This window comes from Dendropsophus ebraccatus, chromosome 1, assembly GCF_027789765.1.
Source record: "Dendropsophus ebraccatus isolate aDenEbr1 chromosome 1, aDenEbr1.pat, whole genome shotgun sequence".
Taxonomy (NCBI): Eukaryota; Metazoa; Chordata; class Amphibia; order Anura; family Hylidae; genus Dendropsophus; species Dendropsophus ebraccatus.
Genome location: NC_091454.1, coordinates 59,351,346 through 59,373,621, shown reverse-complemented (window position 1 = coordinate 59,373,621; position 22,276 = coordinate 59,351,346). Strand labels below are relative to the sequence as shown.

Genomic DNA, 22,276 nt, shown 5'->3' with positions numbered 1-22,276 from the left:
TGGTGCTCTCCCCATCGTGGAGGCACCCCGTTGGCAACAGGCTAGAGATATCTGGCTATCCCGTGTTTTGAGACTCGTAACTGAGGCTCCACGGACTCTTGTTTTGCATATTTAAATTTTGGGGGGCATCAGTGGAGACTCTTGATTGAGTACTTCATTGAAATTTTTTTCACTGTTCTCCTTGAGTTCAGTGATTACTGTGTTTTCTCTGGGTAAGTTAGCAACAAATGCCAATGACTGCAGAGCTTGCAAACATCAATGAGAAAACTACTGTACTGGACTCACACAGACCGATCCCCTCAATCAATTCTTATAATCAGAGACACCAGAATCTGAAATCTGTTGGCAAAGATAAAAACAACTTTGGTTTAAAAATAAATAAATATCAAGGGAACTATAAAAAAAAATACTGATAGACTGCAAGTGATAAGCAATGACAAATAACTAAAGTGCCAGAACGAGAAGGTTTCTTGGGAAATGAAAAGTGTCTGTGCTTTTTTATTTTTATTTTTTGACATGATGAAAATTTGGTGCAGATTTTTGGCTGTGATACCAGTAAGTATGTGAATGGGATCTGCATACGCTGTGTGAAGAATGTGGTTCCTATACATAGTTTTTATATTTACTTCTGCCACAAACTGTTTCGTAGTATACAAAGAATTATAAAAAAAATCCCATTACTTTAGGGAGGAACAAGTATTGTTTAATAGTAAGAAAAGAAAAGCTATTGCAGAGCTCTATTACCCATATGGGTGACAAGGCTGAGGCCTACTGATTCTGCATGGAGTTTAACCCCTTCACTGCTCAGCATCTTTTCATTTTTGCACATTGTTTTATCTCCTTATGTTTAAAAGTTCATAGCACTTGCATTTTTTCACCTCAAAACCCACACAAGTCCTTTTCGAGACACTAAGGGGGAGATTTATCAAAGGGTGTAAAATTAAGACTGGTGCAAACTGCCCACAGTAACCAATCACAGCTCCTGTTTCCTTTCACCAGAGCTGGAAGCTGAGCTGTGATTGGTTGCTGTGGGTAGTTTGCAGCAGTCTAAATTTTAATATTTAGTGTTTTTTTCCGCATTTTATGGGACCAAAAATCTGCGATTTTGCACTTAGTCTTTTTTTATTTATAAACATATTCTTATTGACTTTTTGCAAATATAAAGTTTGTACAAACATGGACAATAACACCGTCCAATACAAAGAGAAAAATACAATTGAACATGTCCAGTTAGTTGTGTTTCCTGGTGAGACATTAACATGGGAATGATGGGACCCCTTCCTGCCCCTCAAACTTCTCCCCGTGAGGGAAAGAACAATTGTATAAATGCAACACAGGATCCAACACCAATCAGTTTCAGAATGTCTGTCTACAGGTCAGCTGACAGGGAGAAGTCTTAAAGAACCCAGTGTGTTTGCCACTACACGTTCTTATCTCTTGCGGCTGATAGTGAGATTATATAAGTGTTTGCCAATGAAGGAAAAACCGCTTCGCTCCCTGAGATTTATGAGTCTATCCCAAAGAGGAGTTTCAGTTGTGAAATTACCATGGGGATATCCGGGACTGCCTCTTCCAGTCAGACCTGGGACAGACATCTCAGGGCCACATGCAGTACTGTATGTATCATTTCTAGGATTGATAATACAGTATCCTCCTCATCCGGTGGCCTAAGTTGATGAAAAAGGAAAACCTGCAGCGACTCCAAGACCACCTAATAATATACCCGTCATGCGGCCATTAATGGTAAACAGAGAGGGCTCCCAGCGTGAGCCCTCTCTGCAGCCCGCAGTCCCCGGTTGCTATGTGCAGCCAGGGACCGCGGGTATTAGCCGGCGCGGGCAGATCGCCGCGGCCGGCTAATTAACTAAGTCAAAGATGACAGCTGCATTTCAATAGTGTATGTGGCCCCTGTCCCTGGTGTCTAGTGGGGAATCTCACCTCCGTGATGCGATCGCGGAGGGGAGATCACTTGTATTGAGCCGGCCGGGGCTCAGCGTCGCTTTGACGCTGATCCCGGCTCGGCAATCTATGTATGTGGTCTGCAGCAGACCATTATAATAGAGCCATGATCTGATAGATCATTGCTCTATTATATACACAGCATTGATCTCAATGGGAGATCAGTGCTGTGTATATAGAAGTCCCCCAGGAGAACTTCTAATTACTGTATGTGAAAATAAAAAAAAGTGTTTTTATTAATAAAAAAAACCTCCCCTAAAAAATTTTTTAATCACCCCCCTTTTCCCATTTTATAAATAAAAATAAATAAACAAACATGTTTGCTTTCATCGCGTGCGTAATCACCCGAACTATTAAATCATATTCCTGATCTCGCACGGTAAACGGTGTAAGCGCCAAAAATCCCAAAGTGCAAAATTGCGCATTTTTGGTCGCATCAAATCCCCAAAAATTGTCATAAAAAGCGATCAAAAAGTTGCATTTGCGCAATCCAGGTACCTGTCAGGACTGGCCGCTAAGACAGACAAGATGGTAGTCACAGAGAGTGCACCCTAAACTAAGCCCCGCCCACTGTCCCTACCTACTTGCCGCAATCCATCCTAAGATGGCGGTGGGCAACTTGGAGGCGGTCCCTGTACTGGCTAGGTGGGACACAAGGACAAGACAGAGAAAACACAATAAAGAATAGTCAACAGTCCGGGTCACAACAATCGGGCAGCAAAAGTACAAAATCCCAATCCTGTAAGCAAAGTCAAAAAACAAGCAATATGGTCAATGGCAGGCAGCTAGCAAGGATGGTCAGAACACAAGGCAGAAAGGGCAAAGTAAGGACAGACTATAGCAGAACCACAAGCAGGCAGAGACAAGCTCAATATCCGGCACTAGAATGAGCCTCAGCAAAACACTTATAGCGACCCAGGAGACAGTTCCTGCCCCCTAATGGACAAGGCTCCTGGTTCCAAACAGAATCACCTGTGGATCAGAACTGGCAGCAGTGTAACTCCTTCATAGCCAGAGCACACAGCAAACGGGTGGGGCTGAACACAATACTAGAAATAGGCCAGTGTTCAGACAGGGTTCAGGTTACTGCACAAACATACAAAAACACTGACTTCTGACTTTTTGGGTTTTAAGCAGGTGTCAGAAAAGTTACCACAGGTATAACTGGCTTGTGGCGGCCAAGCGTTCATAGCGACGTCGCTTTTTGATCCTTCGATGTCGGCTCTTCCTATCATTGTGAAGCAGAATTCACCAAGCGTTGGATTGTTCACCCACTAATAGGGAACGTGAGCTGGGATTAGACCGTCGTGAGACAGGTTAGTCTTACCCTACTGATGATCTCGTTGTCGCAATAGTAATCCTGCTCAGTACGAGAGGAACCGCAGGTTCAGACATTTGGTGTATGTGCTTGGCTGAGGAGCCAATGGGGCGAAGCTACCATCTGTGGGATTATGACTGAACGCCTCTAAGTCAGAATCCCCCCTAAAAGTGACGATACCGCAGTGCCGAGGAACCCAGGTTGGCCTGGGATAACCGGCCCCCTCCGCCGCGGGGGGGGGGCGGCGAGTAGAGCCGCACGCCTCTGGACCGGAGCGCGGCAGGAAGGTCGCCGCCTCTCTCCCGGAGCGCATCGCACGTTCGTTGGGAACCCGGTGCTAAATCATTTGTAGACGACCTGATTCTGGGTCAGGGTTTCGTGCGTAGCAGAGCAGCTACCTCGCTGCGATCTATTGAAAGTCATCCCTTGAGCCAAGCTTTTGTAAAAAACAATAAAAAAAAATATATAAAAAAAACACTGAATATCAGCGCCATCTCAGGCGCGCAGCACGAGCCAAGGGGCGCACAGAGTTCGGCACAGGCAAATTCATGACAGTATCAATAGAAAGAACACATCATGGCGCAAAAAATGACGCCTCCCAGCCCTATAGTTCAAAGGATAAAAGCGCTATAAGCCTGGGAATAGAGCGATTTTAAGGAACATATATTTGTTAACAATGGTTTGAATTTTTTACAGGCCATCAGATAATATAAAAGTTATCCATGTTACATATCGTTTTAATCGTAATGACTTGAGGAACATATATAACAAGTCAGTTTTTCCATAGGACACACAGCGTAAAAATGAAGCCCCCCCAAAGAAAAAGAATTGCCTTTGTTTTTTTCAATTTCACTGTGCATATAATTTTTTTCTGGTTTCACAGCATATTTTATGCAAATAACAATTAGTGACGCAAAAAATAAGGGCTCATGTGGGTCTGTAGGTGTAAAAATGCAAGTGCTAGGGCCTTTTAAGCACAAGGAGGAAAAAACGAAAATGCAAAAACGAAAGTTAGCCCGGTCCTTAAGGGGTTAAGAAAGATATTATGAAATGCATTATAGAGGATTAGAGATCGTTGCCTTACGTGGTCCAGTCCCTACGATACCATCCAATGTGTGGTCTCGTGATTTCACCGCCAAGTGCCTTAATCTCGTGGAACAAATCGCGTGTAACTTATTTATACAGAGAAAGTGAGCTGGGGGAAGATTAAACTTTTTGCACCTACACTGTTTTTGCACCTACACTGTTTTCTGTGTGAGATCAGGAATGCGAAGATGTAATAGTTTGGGCGTTTACACGCGTGGCGATATCGAATGTGTTTGGTTTTTTTAAAATAAAATGGGAAAAGGGGGGTGATTTAAACTTTTATTATAGGATGGGAGTTTCTTATTATTGAAAAAAATATATACTCTTGGTTTAAGAGTAACTTGGTTTAAGAGCATTTTGGTTTAAGAGGTCACAGTTTTTTAAAATTGTGACTTGGTTTAAGAGCATTTCTTTGGTTTAAGAGCTCCCTGTACTGGGTGGGAGCGCGAGCGGGGGAGGCGCATGGTCTGCATAACGGGGTCTACAGCACTGTACTCTGACCCAGGAAGTCTCCCTCACCTTCCAAATCATAGCAGATCCAATTCAGGCTGGGGCTTGCATCAGGGGACAGGACTGTGGAAGTAATCTCTTTATAGCTGTAACCCCTCTCTCCCCGGACAGAGAGTGCTGCTATACTGTGCCCACATTCCTTCATTCTCCCTACAGTCTCTGTCAGCCCTTGTGTTTCCTATCCTCTCCACTACTGTACAATAACTTATAATATCACATATTCTGCTGTTTCTGAATGTTTGTTTCATCTGTTCTACATGTAATTCAGAATAAAAAATATTTTTGGGGTGTGGAACCAATTGTCTGCATTTCTATGATTTTTAATGGGAAAATTTGCTTTGGTTTAAGAGTGATTTGGATTACAAGCACGAATCTGAACAAATTATACTAGTAATCCAAGGCACCACTGGATATATATATATATATATATATATATATATATATATATATATATATATATTAAAAAATATATATATATATATATATTTTTTTTATTTATTTTTTTTTTTTTTCTTACACTAACTTGAAGTCCCCCTTGGGGACTGCTATTATAACTGCACTGATCTCTCAGAGATCAAAGCATTACATATGTCCTGCATTTTTCCATAAGGTCAGTGCTTGATTACTATAGACTGTTGGAGCCCATACTAATCAAGTGCCGAGCCGGGATCAGTGTCATTGCAGCGCAGAGCCCCTACCCGGCTGGAAGCAGGGATTGCTCCTCTGTGATTGCATGATGGGGGAGTGATCCCACCACAGATGGGGTTTTTAAGCCATTTGAATGCCATGGTCAGTTGTACAGCCGCATTTAAATGGTTAATTAGCCTGCACGGACAATCAGATGTGCAAGCTAATAGCTGCAGTTATGTCAGCCAGGGAAGGCGCTGTACAGAAAGGGCTTGCACTGTGAGTCCTCTCTGTAAATCCCTTAAAATCATGATGACATCCCCGGACATCAAAATGGGTTAAGGGGTTAAGAGGATGGAAACACCTGAAAACCCAGCAATGGGCTGATACAACCCTGAAAATATAGCTCTGCTTAAGGGTATGTTCACACTACGTAAAACTACGGGCGTGGTTCTCGCCGCAGAACTACGGCCGTAGTTTTGCGGGGTGGAACATAACCTTACTTTCTATGGGAAGCTCTGATGCGGGCGTGTGCTGATGCGCCCGCATCAGAGCTCTGCGGCCGAAAGGATCATCCGGCCAGAGACTGGCCGTTCCGTGACCCGGCCGGGGTCACGGAGCGGCTGGTCTCTTACGTAGTGTGAACATAGCCTTAATAAGTACAACGTGGCTATTGTTTTACAACCCAACCACAAATAGGAAAAAATCATGTGCTTGTTACTTTTCTGGACACCGTCTACCTTTGCCAACTTCTCACAATTTCTGGCAGGAGGGTAGCAAAGGAGCAGTGTTGTTTCAATGTGTACAATGTGGGAGTTGTGTTGTGTCAATCCGTACAGTGTGTGAGCACATGGCATAAAACTGAAAAATTATTACTCTCAGGAGTAGCCTTTTAGTTTAAACACTGAGAAAACTAGTAACAGTGATTTCCATTCACAGATGGTAGAGTATATTAAACTGATAAGAACAGATACTACACTGGATCTTAGCCAAAAGGCCGAGAAGCGATAAGATGGTAAAGTCTATTCTGGGAGAGGGATTCATGTGTGTAGGCCTAAATTTTCTTGTGCTACTATGATTGATGGCCTATCTTCAGCTGTGCGGTGCTTGCATTACACAGTGAATGGGGCCATAGGTAGTTCGCTCTGCTCACTGTAATGGTGGTGCCAAGTTACTGCACCTCAGCTCCTCTTCAAGTCAAGGGACGCTGAGGTGCGTAAATCTGCCCAGGCCACTATGCAGTAAATACAGCCAACTGCTTGTAGCCCTGTTAACTGCGTAGTGCAGGGGCCAAACAGCTAACAAGCAGGGGTGCAGGGTGTCAGCACCCCGCTGGTCATTGATTTACTGCATAGCCCAAGGACAGGCCATTAATCATATTAGTCTGGAAGATCCCTTTAAAAGGAGTAATCCTGTTTGATGCTACCTACACAAAATAACTTTCCCAATATCCCAAGTAACTGGAGAGATTCCTTTAAACTAAAGCAAATGCAGAAAAAAAGCTGCTCACAATAACATATCGAGTTCCTGATTATACCTTTCAAAGGGCCTATACATAAAAAGAACTGGGATTGTTATGGGTTGCTAAGAGTACCTCCTTAACTTGGAATACTTCTATAAAAACAAATTTAATTTAAGTTTTCTCCCCCTCTTCTCTCTCTTTGGGGGGTAGGGAATGGTAATATGTTAAATTAGAAATTATGCCATGTGTATTTGTTGGTACTAAGGATGGTCCGAAACTGCCGAGGTTCGGGTTCGTATGAACCCGAATGCTCGGCATCAGATTCCCACTGTCTGCCCGCTCCGTGCAGCAGGTGGATACAGCGGGAGGACCGCCTGGAAAACCGGGATGGCTATGGCTGTATCCCAGTTTTCCAGGTGGTCCTCCCGCTGTATCCACCCTCTCCACGGAGCGGGCACACAGCGGAAATCAATGCCGAGAGTTCGGGTTCGTAGGAACCCGAACCTTGGCCGATTCGGACCATCCCTAGTAGGTACAATAACTATATGAATGTATATGTAGTTTTTATATTTTGTGATATCAAAATAAAATATTAAAGGGAAAAAAACAAATACACATAAAAAATTCTGGAAAATCTGTGTTGACAAACAGACAGCACTACATTATCTAGAGCAGTGCTTCCCTACCTTTTCCACCTCGGGGCACACCTACTAAATAATGTTCTACAAAATAAGAAAACCGTCATACAGTGACTCACAGGTGACGTCTTCTTTGATCTAAGGAGTCACTTTCCCTTTTCCTCTCCATCCGCCATGATGATTTCTTCCAGCTACTTTTCATCTCTTCAGAACCTGCAAGACAAACAATTTAGGCTCCGCACATTTCTAGCAACTTCTTTTCCTTTCTCCCTCCTGTAGGCTTCCAAAGTAACTGCGCTGTTTGGTGTTATGTGCAGTAAAGCGAGTAGGAATGTGGGATTCCCCCTGTATGTAGGATCCCCTGCTGTGATAAACTAATAATGCCCCCAGAGGTGCCCCCATGAACTAATAATGCCCCCAGAGGTGCCCCCATGAACTAATAATGCCCCCAGAGGTGCCCCCATGAACTAATAATGCCCCCAGAGGTGCCCCCATGAACTAATAATGCCCGCAGAGGTGCCCCCATGAACTAATAATGCCCCCAGAGGTGCCCCCATGAACTAATAATGCCCCCAGAGGTGCCCCTATGAACTAATAATGCCCCCAGAGGTGCCCCCATGAACTAATAATGCCCGCAGAGGTGCCGCCATGAACTAATAATGCCCCCAGAGGTGCCCCATGAACTAATAATGCCCCCAGAGGTGCCCCCATGAACTAATAATGCCCCCAGAGGTGCCCCCATATACTAGTAATGTCCCCAGAGGTGCCCCCATGAACTAATAATGCCCCCAGAGGTGCCCCCATATACTAGTAATGTCCCCAGAGGTGCCCCCATGAACTAATAATGCCACCAGAGGTGCCCCCATATACTAGTAATGTCCCCAGAGGTGCCCCCATATACTAATAATGCCCCCAGAGGTGCCCCCATGAACTAATAATGCCCCCAGAGGTGCCCCTATGAACTAATAATGCCCCCAGAGGTGCCCCCATGAACTTATAATGCCCCTAGAGGTGCCCCATGAACTAACAATGCCCCCAGAGGTGCCCCCATATACTAATAATGCCCCCAGAGATGCCCCCATATACTAATAATGCCCCCAGAGGTGCCCCCATGAACTAATAATGCCCCCAGAGGTGCCCCCATATACTAATAATGCCCCCAGAGGTGCCCCTATGAACTAATAATGCCCCCAGAGGTGCCCCCATATACTAATAATGCCCCAGGGGTGGCCTCCATACAGTAATAATGCCCCCAGAGGTGCCCCCATGAGCTAATAATGCCCCCAGAGGTGCCCCCATATACTAATAATGCCCCAGGGGTGGCCTCCATACAGTAATAATGCCCCCAGAGGTGCCCCCATGAACTAATAATGGCCCCAGAGGTGCCCCCATGAACTAATAATGCCCCCAGAGGTGCCACCATGAACTAATAATGCCCCTAGAGGTGCCCCATGAACTAATAATGCCTCCAGAGGTGCCCCCATATACTAATAATGCCCCCATATACTAATAATGCCCCCAGAGGAGCCCCTATGAACTAATAATGCCCCCATATACTAATAATGCCCCCAGAGGTGCCCCCATGAACTAATAATGCCCCCAGAGGTGCCCCCATATACTAATAATGCCCCCAGAGGTGCCTCTTATATACTAATAATGCCCCCAGAGGTGCCCCCCATGAACTTATAATGCCCCCTGCTCTGCCCCTAAAAAAAAACCAATCCTACTCACCTAATCCGCGCTGTGGCTGCAGGCAGCAGCTCTCCTCCTCTTCGGGCTCCATCTTGCGAGCCGCGGGGACGGGACTTCCGGCAGGCGTGATGACGTCACATCATCACGCCTGCCGGAGAGGTCACATCCCGGCCTCCAATAGGCTGCTGGCATGAAGTGTCGGCGGCCTATGGGAGTGAATATAGGAGCAGGATGCTGACACTTCCTGCTCCTATATTCTGCTTACTTTAATGTTCAGCCCGCTCATAGTGCGGGCGGAACATGAAAGTGATCCGTGCATCCCGAGAACCTGCGCGGCCGCAGCTTCTCGGGATGCTTAAAGAGACAGCGCACATTTCCCACCGGGATCCCGCGGCACCCCTGGCGGGTTCTCCCGGCACACCAGTGTGCTGCGGCACCCCGGTTGGTAAACTCTGTTCTAGAGGACTTACTGGGCCTTAAGCAGATCCTTCTACCTTTTCTCCATCTCTGCTCTAGCTTTATTCCGTTCTTCTTTTTCCTCCATGTCAAGTTTTGCCTCAAGTGCCTTCCTTTTCTTCATCAATCCGTGCCTGCATCTCTGCCATCTTATCTGGCGATACCTTCTTCTTGCCTATGGGACAAATGTTGACACGACACACAGATTTATGAGCAAACTTTTCTACTAATCAAAGGACAAAACACCATCGTGTGTATCAAAATATGCTTAGAAACCCAATCTTGTATTGAAATGTACCCACTCAATAAAAAAAGGTATATAATATCCTACCTTAGCAAGGATTAAAAAGATCAAATGTGACAATGACTTTTATGTAGGAAAGCATTTTTGGCGATATAGTAATCTTATTTCATCTTTCAAACCTTATTCCTTAAAGAAGAAGTTCGAGGTTAGGGGTAAATATTTCCGGCAGGGGGTGGTGGGGAGCATAATAAAAAACGTATCCTTACCAGACCTCATGCCAGCGTTGTGGCGCATTAACAGGCTCCCGTAACCCCGCTGGATGTCATTTTTCTGCTTCGGGGTATGATGCGAATTAGCTAAAACATCCTAACCGGGTGGGATTTAGCCAATCAGTGACTGCATCAGTGTCGTCTTGCCCCAGTCACTGACTGGCTGAGTGGGGCATCAGTCAGCCGGGTCGGGATGTAGCAGGAAGGAAGATATGAGGAATGTCAGCGGGGGCCAGGAACGCGATGCTGTGCTGCACGGGCACAAGTAAATAAATATACCTTCTTTACTATGTTCCCCCCATGTCCTGCCTGAAATGTCCTCCCCTCTCCCGGGACTTCTCCTTTAAAGTGTAACTAGCGACCTGCTTGCGCGGGATTAACCCTTCAGTGAGAGCACTAAAATTACCTTCTTACCACTTTTGAGGTTACTGAGCCCCTTCCATGGTGCACAGCTATTTACATTTCTCTCCATTTTCAGGGCAGGACCAAAGCTGGGCTGTTTGCCGGCCAGTAGTACACATTCAGGGCTTCCTTTCCCTTACTTCTCTGGTTAGTCACAGCACAGCCCATACTTCTGTTTTGCCACGGCATAATGCTTTGGAAAGTGCACTGAACAAGCTGGCACTAAACTGGGCTGATCATTTATACAGCATAGCAATATAGTTGGCAAGTAGAAGCAGAAGGGGTTACTGAAGCACTAGCTCTAAATGGTATTACGTGAGCAGCAATGAAAGAAACTGCAGCAGCACAGCAAGGAATGTCAAGGTGAGATTTGCTTTTCAACTCCCTTGTTCCCAAGTGACTACCCCTGTCCCAATTAAGTAAGCTGAGCGCTAGCGATGAGGACATGACAACAGGCAAAAAGACGGTATAACCTCCTCACTCAGCTGAGTTAGAAGTGCCCAAAGTAATAACCCCTTAATGGCCACCTTCACAGGAAGAGGTTACACTAAGCAGTGAACTGCTTGTGATGACATGGATGACAAGTTAAAGGGAGAGGGGAAGGGAGATACAATGGAGCACTTTAGACATACAGCGATAGGAACAAACACAACTGGATCATCTTAAGCAGTCAGATAGGCTCCCATTACCGGTACATAGCTCAGTAATGATTTCCTATCCACACTGAATTTTTCTACTCTGATGAGGCAACACGTGGCAGAAACAGACGTTGCCTAACCTGAAAGATAGATAGATAGATAGATAGATAGATAGATAGATAGTGAAGTAAAATATGTGGTAAAAATCTTTGGCATTTCTACAACAGAATAAGCATGCTGCACATGCTAGATGATGAATATTCACATTTCTCCATGAACAATTCATCACCCAGATGAATCTGCAGTTATACGTAGAAATATTAGGAAAAATTAGTTGTCAAAATGCAGATAAGAAACAAGGGCAGAAAAGGTAAAAGGACAGCTATTAATTTCCTGCAGACATGACTAACCGAAAGTTCAACCAAAGGTTTTGGTTATTTCCAACACTAGTACATTATATGAACTTACCGATTACTATTTACATAGCGTAAATTAAGGATCTGTGCACATTGGTGTCAAGGCTTAGGTTTCTAAATAGATTAAAGTGGATGCATACCTGATTGACGTTAATGGGATCCACTTGGTTTCTGTCTATTTTGCATGTACAATAGATTTCCAGCTGTCAAAGCAAACAGAAATTTAAAGAGCACGCCCTGAGAAACCACATGACTTCATAGAAGACTACAATATAATCAAATACTTTTCCAGTGTTGTCTGTCTCCATGATGTGCTGTGACAGCCGGCGGACGGCTGGGTGGCTTACAAGCGGCCATACCCTAGTTTAGAAAAATAACTTAGAAAAAAATCAGCTCCCCCCTCACAGTAGGAATCTCCCAGTGAAAAGGCAGACGCCAGATTGACTTCCCTCTGATAATGTGAAAACAAAACATGTATCCCTGGGGATATCATCTCATTTCCCATTTGAAAGTGAAAAAAAACTAAAAGTTATTATCCATGGGATAAAGGATAAGTGTCTGATTGGGAGGGTTTTGACCTCTGAGCCTCCCATGAGTGCGAGAATGGGGACCCAACTCTTCCTGCTGAATTGAGTGGTTGTGAATCAGCATGTGCTCCATTCATTCTCTATGAAACTGCCAGCTGAGTACAGTGTTCAGTTATCTCTGCAGCTTTATAGAAAATTAATAAAGTGTCTGGAAGTGCATGGCGACCCACCGCTTCAGCGGGGAGAGGCGGGACCCCATTCTCTGGAACCAGTCAGAACGCGTGCAGCGAACCACTTGTGTGAATAAACACCCTTTCTTCATTGCAATCAAGTGAGTGCCGGGATTGTGTTATTTTGTTTGTGGATTCAATGTTCCCTTGGCACCACGACCCTGCTGGAGTGCCGATCGTTGGTGTACATTCTCTGGAACCATTCAGAATCCAACCCTAAGGGCATGTGCACACTCCGGAATCTGGGCAGATCACCTGCCGTAGATTTCGCCACTTGCCCCCACTCGCATCTCCGCCTATGCCATAGACTCCATGGTCATAGAGTGGAGTCTATGGCACGGGCAGAGATGCGAGCGCGCGGTTACGAGCAGCAGAATCCGTGGCAAGTTATCCACGTGATTTCCTTAGTGTGCACATACCATTTTTCCCCTCTCAGGTGTATGGGAGATAAGCTTTTATTGATGGAATCTTGCTTAATCCAATTAGCAAGCCCCCCACCCCCACCCCACGGAAAGGAAAAAGCACTGAAAACTACATGCAATGTTATAGGGTAAAGAAATACACCTTCTGTTCAAAGCATTGAACTGAATGCATCTTCCCCCTGCGTTTACATTATGGGTAAGGTGCAATAAGAGCATGTCTTACAGTATATGATCTGATACATCATATTATATGAGGTTAAGTAGGTAGTATAAGGCTCGATTCACACGTAGTAAGAGTGCGGCTGTATGTGCGGCTGTAATTGTGCGGCGGTATATTTGATGGTTCGTGTGTATGCTGTGAAGTATAGGATATGCGGCTGCACAGTGCACACTCCGTATGAGTTTCGGGCCTGATTGTATCCGGGTCCGTAAAAAATGAGCAAGACCATTATTTCCGGCCCGAAAATGTCCAAGTCGACCGTAGGAAGTAACATTCGGGCCTGCCGGAACCTCTGATTACAGCCGGATCAATTCGGATTCTCATTAGAATAATTCATCAATGCGTAACGCCCCTTCAGTTTAAAAGGCCCAAGTGAATGGTCTTCAATAGGTGACCATCCTTTTAGGTGTCCCGATCTGGAGCGATGGCACGGCGAGCGGAGCATGGTGGTGCTGGTCGTGGGCGACGTGGTTCCTGGCAGCGGGACATTGATGTTCCACGCCTGATCGCAGAGGTAAGTTTTATCGAAGAATTAGACTCATCTTTCTAGAATGATTTGACTTCGAAAATAGGATGTGTAGTCTCTTTCTGTGTATCAATTTATCCCTCTCTCTCTATCTATATATCTATCTAAAGATATGTATAATAATATGTAATGTATGTTAACCAAAATACCTATTTATGTGATGTGTGAAAATGTTTTACTTTGACTTACAAATGCACATGGTCATCTCGGCCAACAAACACGCACCTAAGCCACATGTAACACACATATGAATCTCAAGACTCTTAGTGGTCTTAAATATCAGCGTTTTTGTCATGCGACACGGGCGTGTGAATGTGGCCTTAAAAAAACCACAAAGTATCACCATGTGTTTCGTTATCTGCTATAGGATTAATTTCGAGTGCAGTTCCCATATTAATGAACTACTTACATATGTCGAATTGAGTATCCCTATTGAGTGTACGGTTGTTGTATTTCTTCCATGTATATATTTTTCGAACCGTGACATGTGTAAAATATTTTTTTTTGGTTATCTTCACAATTTCTTTATCTGCGTTTTTGTTGCGTTTTTTGTGTGATATAGTGCATGTCAATGTGAGTAAGCGTGCGCACTACACAGTATAGTCAAGTAATGTTAGTGTAATGTTTCCCTAATCGAATCGACCAAGGTTGCGTTTTTGTTGCGTTTTTTGTGTGATATAGTGCATGTCAATGTGAGTAAGCGTGCGCACTACACAGTATAGTCAAGTAATGTTAGTGTAATGTTTCCCTAATCGAATCGACCAAGGTTGCGTTTTTGATGCGTTTTTTGTGTGATATAGTGCATGTCAATGTGAGTAAGCGTGCGCACTACACAGTATAGTCAAGTAATGTTAGTGTAATGTTTCCCTAATCGAATCGACCAAGGTTGCGTTTTTGATGCGTTTTTTGTGTGATATAGTGCATGTCAATGTGAGTAAGCGTGCGCACTACACAGTATAGTCAAGTAATGTTAGTGTAATGTTTCCCTAATCAAATCGACCAAGGTTGCGTTTTTGATGCGTTTTTTGTGTGATATAGTGCATGTCAATGTGAGTAAGCGTGCGCACTACACAGTATAGTCAAGTAATGTTAGTGTAATGTTTCCCTAATCGAATCGACCAAGGTTGCGTTTTTGATGCGTTTTTCATTTAGCTGGATTTGGCACGTAGTTTCATGTTATTGTGTGCCCCTCCTAGAATGTTCGACCTAATGCAAGACCTAACCTTACATGTATTTAATTCTAAATATATATTTGTAACTAGATATCAGCGACTGTTTAATAGATAAATGTTGCCCATAGTTATTACAAAATGTCGAGAGCTCTAACCATAGTCGTTGTCACATGTTTTATCCACACACTAAGATAACCAAACACCACACACACACCAGAACAAACACCGCAGTAGTGAAATAGTTAGCTTCACTCGTTTGCACATGTGTTCATGTATTTTATAAACAATGTGGATTTTCTTTTGCATCAGGTGTGACTGCAAAGCTGCCATTGAGCTGGTCTTGTGGCCTACTAATTAGTGCTAGTTAAGATACAAAGCCTTTCCTAAATTAAATAATTAGACACCAATCTTGGTATGTTTGCCGAAGTGTGTTCAAAGAGTTCTGGCATTCCTTGGTTTAGTGAGTCTTGGCTCAGTGGTTATTAGGCTGTGTTCCTTAGATTACACAGGTGGTCTGTTGGAATCCCAACACCACTCTATGTAATGTCATTAGTGAAAACATGTTATTCTTCTAATCGATGTAGACACACAGAGAGGTGAAGTCAGATGGAGATGTCTATTGATTTCTGTGTTTATATATTATTTTTCAGGTGCGGTCCCGTCCCCATTTGTGGGACTTGACTGTGCGTGGCTACCACGACCGCGTCCTGCATCGCGAGACGTGGGAGAGGATAGCGGCTCTGGTAGTCCCACAGTGGGGCGATGTCACGGACGCTGAGCAGCTGAGGATGGGTATGTCGTGTTGTCAAATAATGTATGACATAAAATCGTGAGAATAATGGCCGATATTTCTACCAAGCCCTCGAAATATATATAAATGATAATTATCTATCTATTTGTAATAAATATTTGCTTTTGTCAGTACGAGCAGTGGAGACACGCTGGTCTAGTGTCAGGGACCAGTACCAACGGGCGATACGCACGGAGGAGAGGGGTGGGGAGCCGACCTCCATGCGCTATGCGCCCCTGTTGGATTTTCTCCCGAGCCGCAGTCAACGGCTGTAAGCATCTTTTGATTATTACATAATGTATATAGTATCATATAGTGTACAATATCTAATACATGATATCAAATTTAATATGGGAGTCATGACTTTAAATTCTGCCTTTGGTTGTTCAGCTGAACCTGGTCGATACTCACTAGCAGATAATATCATCCTATTTCACAAATATTCCTCTTTATGACTATGTTTTATATGAATGGCCAGACAATTATCTTTACTGTATCCAGATCATTTGACAACATACACTATTGCCATTCTTTATAAGGCCCTAGTTGTGTCATGTTTGTTAGCCTTCATGCTGGTGTATGTGACTGTCCATAGAGGGTTAATCTATCCTGACCAATCACAATAGTCCCCTTTGCTCACACTCAACCAAATGGTTACACACCACTCTGACTCGTGCTTCAACATCCTGTCATTTCTATAAAAGATGTTACTTTCTGTGATGGCGCTAGACCAACATCTCTGGATTTTTGCTGATCCCGGTCACTCCATCAGTTGTTTAGCGTGTGCTGTATGTGGCAGAGCCAGTAAGCATGGTGAATGAAATGGCCGTTTGCATGCAGCGGCTAATGTTTTATTTTTTGTGTCCTACAGTACAAAGCAGTCCGAGAGCTGTTCTCCTGCCCATACTATTCACTTCCTTTAATACTCAATGCTAGGCGGCCTGCTGCTCTGTCACTGTCTCAGTGTGGCCTGCGTGGATCAATGACAGGTACACAGGCCTCTTACTGGACGCTTGTGTATCTGGTCACATGACTAACTCAGGCCCCTCTCCCTGCTGTGCGACATTAAAAAACACTTGTTGTTGTGTTGTCACCAGAATGCTTCCATGGCCACAACATGCCATGAAGATGAGAGCATTGTTTCCACACTCAGAAAGGGGAACTTTTTTCGACAATATTCCTTTTTTGTTTTTTTGCTAAAACACTAATGTGAATGACTTTATAAAAATAGTTGTATGTCCTAACATAGGATGCTACTAGTACTACATAATGTATTCGTGTTAACAAAGCACACTTTTCTACATAGTGTATGTTATCAAAAGTAAACCATTCTGTATATGAAGTACCTTTATGAATGTGTCCATATTAGCTAACCTTTCTGTCTCTCCACAGAACCAGTGGCAATTTCTCAGACCCACCGGGAGGACAGGATGCTGGTGGTGCTGATGTTGCAGCATCACAGCAGGAGGGGGACAGTGCCACGCCACCGCCATCACAGGAGCCTGGCAGTCCGACTCTTTCTGAGGGCACGGAGCAGATGCCAGGACCTTCTGGCTCTACTTCCATGGCCGAAGAGGAGGAGGCTGCAGCACCATCAACATCTGGTGCAGGTCCTAGTGGTGTGCCCCTGGCAGCTCGGCCAAGTCAGCCACTCACGAGGCCCACTACTACCACCACCAGGAGGCGCCGGGATCAAGAAGAAGCTCATTCAGCATTGAGTGAGTTGGATCATTCTGTCATCAACTTTGTCAGGCGGTTTGATGGAGGAGATGATCAGAATGATTTCTTCTGCTACTATCTGGGAGTCCGTTTACGGAATCTCTCTACTAATCTGGCACGTAGTGCGCGGATGGTTACAGAATTCGTGCTGTCGTGTCACGAGCAGGTTGACCCGGATACTTTCCCCGACCCTTGCTATGTGGGCGCACTCCTACAATCGGTGTATGGGTTACACTCACGGAGGCCACATAGCCCGCCGGAGGTCTTTGTTTTCCCCGAGACCACTGCGCCCCCACCTGTGCCCCCACCTCTCTCCCCCCTTGTCCCCCCAGCATTGTCCCCAGAGCCACCTGGTGCCATGCCCCCTCCATCTGAGGGTACTAGGGCCGTTCCTAGGCGCCAGCCACGGCGTTGACGGCGCTCTCGGGCATCTCGTTACCCACGACGTTTATGATTTCTACTATGTGATGTATGAGGCAATACATCATATTTCTTATTTTTGTTTTGTTTAAATTTTTCTATTTATATTTATTTAATTATTTATTTTATTTGCTTTGGTTTATGGCAAGTGGTCTCCTTTTTCAGGCCCAGAGAGGTCATTTTGTGTTAGGGTAGAGTAGGGTCCATGTCCCTGAGGACACCTTACCGTGGTGACATGGTACACTCTGTTTGAAAAAACAGTTTGCTAAGATCCTCATTTAAAATAATCGATAGAAAAAAGTACAATCATAATGTCTTTCCTTTAGCTATCTCCAGGGCGATTGTTTCTTGTGTGTAGGGGACCTTGTTAGCACAACCAATATCTCAGGAAATTTAAACGTAAAGAAGGACAAAAATGGACTGTCATACAAATCGATGAGTTCCTAAATGCAAGTGTCTGATGTGTCCTGTTTTTACATCCATTCATTACTTTTGTTGTAGATGTTGGACTCAGCATCTTGCACAGAAGGTTTATGTGTCAAATGTATCCTTTTTTGTAAACATTTATACACAATAATCAGTTTCATGTGATATTTCATACAGAACATGCTGAATTTTCATTACTATTCATTTCTATAGAATATTTAATTACACATTATCCCAAGTCTTTTAATGGTCAACAATAAAATCCAAACTAGATTTGGACTGTAGCAAACAATGCTACATTGTGTGTGTCAAAGTCGAATAGTTGACATTCTTCCACACACATCTGCGTTGTTGTCTCTCGATTGGGCGGTGTAATGTAGTGGTTTGGCTCAAGGTTACTAAAGTAACTGGGGCTTACACAATGTAGTGTATCCTATAATAAACTGCCCATTTTCATCATGGAGAGGCCTAAAGCCTTTACAATGAGACATCAAGGATATATTCACATGTTTTCACAGAAAAAAACACAAAAAAGTCGATTCTTATGGTTGTGTTTTTTTTTGCTTACCACATAGTGCAGTTGATGGATGTCTTCACGATATATATGTAACATTTCCCCCAACTCTCAGGCTTTTATGAACCTCTTCTGTCACTACGCTAATCATTGACTCAGTGTGTGTTGGATGAATATCTGATAGTCTGCTCCTAGACTGGCCCACGAGATCGGCCTTGGGGAGCCTGCAGCAGAATGCAATGATCTGTATGCAGTAAGCTGCAGCTTCATGCGCCCTTCCCCCTCTGTCCTAATCTAAGTTTGACTGTACTGTTGTGACATCATATTGCTTGTCAAGTCTGACAATGTTTTGGAATACAATTCCTTGTGTATTTATATAATCTCTCATTTTTTCACCTCTCCCTGAAAAAGTTTAGCTGGTTGTGCACTTTGTTTAGCGTAATCATTTGCATTAATGCGACAGGCCGATTAGCCATGTATACAGATGGCAAAACTTTATCAGTCTGAATCCAAAGCCTCTATTTCATATGGTAAATCGCAATTTCTTAACCCTGTCAGTACCAAAACTGCAAACTCACGTAGATTTCTATTCAACAGTGGCCTTTGCCGCCAAGGGCTGGTTATTTGCATATGTAAATGAGTGTGTTCGCTCACATATGGACATAGTGGCTGGGCTGATCCACCGGTTCGGTAGCTTCAATATCGAACGGATCACAGAAATAGTGGGGCACAAGCGGCAAGCAGCTACGACATGGTGCAAACAAAGGGGTGTAAGGAATGAATCTAGGAATAACAAACATGTTGTTCTGTGGTCAATTCATGGCTGCGCACCAGTTTTCTCCTTCTGGAGATTACACCTTTGTTTGCAGTTAACTGATGACCAGTGAGTGCCTGGCTTGAGGGCTGGGTATGAGGTATCGTTGCTACAGGTGTGCTCTCGGCCTTGTCAGAGAGTGGACATGTGTCCTGGACCTTTGCAGGTGCCTTTTGGCCCGGAAGGGAAAGGAATGCTGTGTTTGTGGTCCATTTCTTGGAGAAGTGGCCAAATATTATATAGCATTGTTATTGCATGTATCTGAGTGCCACCCTGCACTGTGGCTAGTTGCACCTATGTGATGAGAGCAGGATTGGCAGTTGGCCTTGACATAGGATGATAGAAGAAACTAATTTTTTTTTTTGAAGCTTAGCCATGAGAGAAAGATTGTTTTCCACACATTTCTCACGGTCTTATTTTGGAATTGTCCTTGTATATTTTTAAATCTAACACAAAATACAGGGATGAATGTAACAACTGCTTGTCTCCAGGCTTCACCTAGGCCGTGTCCGTGACTGGATGGAGATAACAAATGTATCATTTTGAGTTCCTATGGGTAGAAGCCAAGGTTATTTAGAATGTGCCTGCATTCGAAGATCTTCACTTTTCAAACCGTCGCTGGAAGAAGCAGTTTTTTGGACAACAAAGCCTGAGTGATCGATGCAGCCAGAGATGGATCTTGATAGGTCTGTTATAGACGTCGGCCAGCTTATCAGTGAAGTAAGTATTTTATGGAGGTGTTGGGAGTGTTTTATACATAGATAAGATCGTCGATACACACATTTAGATCCTCCTTTGGACTCGGAGAAGATAGTTGTGTGGCCGTGACTTAATGTATGACTGTAATTTGGTGTGTGAATCACATTTTCATAGATGTAATTTAGAAATATTGCCTTTTCGAGCGGGTTTTTTGATGTCCAAAAGTCACATCTGTTATTGCAGCCTGTTTAAGTGAGAAATAATTTCGCGAAAGTAAATCGAGAATGTAATGATCGATCACTAGATGGTAGATAATATATATTTTATCTGTACGATTGTCCTTAGTAATTTAGTGGCACGATACATCGGTCAGAGTAGTTGATGTAAGTACGATTGTGTGTAATTCCTATGTGTTTGCCATCAGGGGGCGCTTGAAATCGAGCAATGACTGCATTAGTCTTTTCAGATGTGTGTGTCTCCTCCAAATCTGTGAATGTGTTAGCTCTTTCGGACCATGTACCGCACATCATATTTTAGGAGAGATTTGTAAGTAATGCCTAGTCGAGGAATTGTCCTTGTAATAGCACATGTTGGTGGGCAACCAGGGCGTGACTTAGGTTTGCTGTTAGCGAGATGGCCGTGCAGCGAACTCTCTCCCTCCTCCCTCCTCCCTCCTCCCTCCTCCCTCCTCCCTCCATGATGGGTGTTGGCGGCACATACCTAGGAGAAATCCTCCCATATAATGTGCTGATAGTGTCATCATAAGGAGGTCGCTTTAATAGTACGCAAATCAGGCACAAGATCCGGCGCAGTCTGATGATGCTATAGGCTAGCGACACAGCGTGGACACGCCCCCTCTCTGTAGTACATGCACGTCATCAGTGTGCGTAGCGGGGTGGTTGTTTAGCCGGAGTGTTTGGTGTGCTGTGCTAATTATGTTCACTGCTCGGCTAATGAGTAGTTTGGCTTTTAGCGCTGCTCTGCTTTGTACTTTGGCAGGCGTTGTAACGTCGGAAGCACACACAATACGCAGCAGGCACGTTCAAAGAGGCGTGTGCGCCCATTATGCCACTTGTAGTGCAGCGGCTTACGACGTGACAAGGCCGGACACAAATGGGTAAGCTGAGCAGCGTTACATGGTGTCACATAGCAATTCGCCGAGCACACCACACACAATTGTTAACCCCCCCCCCCCCCCCGCTACGGCCAGTGCTGAGGTGGCGATACTACAGAGAGGAGGCGTGTCCCCCCCGTGTCGCTATCCGAGACCAGAGCCCCGCGCCGGATTGTGGCCTTCCATTCCCTAGTAGTAAGCACATCTATTTTCGCAAAATACTATGAGGACATGATGTGAGTAGTAGTGTACTGTGTATATGATATGTGCCGCCAGCAAACATCATGGAGGGAGGTAGTTAGCTGCAGGTGAAGCTGGAGACCCCACACACATAAGTGACGTACTATTGAAAATCAAACATGGCGTGTAGCATGTGAAATGGGTGTAGTAGCTCTGACCTTAATGACTAATAATTTCTAAGACGTTACTGTAATTTGTGTTGATTTTCAGGTCCATGCTCGGCCACTGCTATGGGACGGCCCTGCGCCTGGGTACAAAAGCCGGCTAACGCGGAGTGCCGCATGGAGGGAGGTTTCCCGGATTGTATACCCAGATTGGGCCCAGCATACTAGATTACAGAAATGGATAATTGGTAAGTTGTTTAGCCACTGTGGCAAACCATCAACTCTAGTGTTATGGTCACCTGACGCTGATATATTACTAATGTGTGGATGCTTTTGGTTGAAGCTAAGTATGTGGAGACCAGGTGGTCCAGTGTGAGGGACAGATTCATCAGGCAGCGACGGCAGCTGATGAGGCGTGGGGCCTCACAAGAAGAACTGGCCGCTTTGCGTTTTGCCCGAATGCTGCGTTTCATTTTGAATTCCACCAGACGCCGCAGGTAAGTGTGTGTGTTAATTGCATGTGTCCATGGTAGGATCAGATGATGACAGAAGTAGCTCAGTGTCTTATGTGTGCAGACATAGACATGTGTTATATTTATATAGATTATATACATTGAGGCTC

General features: G+C 44.4%; 1 pseudogene; it reads right to left on the bottom strand.

The window, feature by feature from the left end:
- Window positions 1-6,297: 6,297 nt before the first annotated feature.
- LOC138780519 (U2 spliceosomal RNA) lies at window positions 6,298-6,509 on the bottom strand (annotated as a pseudogene).
- Between the last annotated feature and the right edge of the window lie 15,767 nt (window positions 6,510-22,276).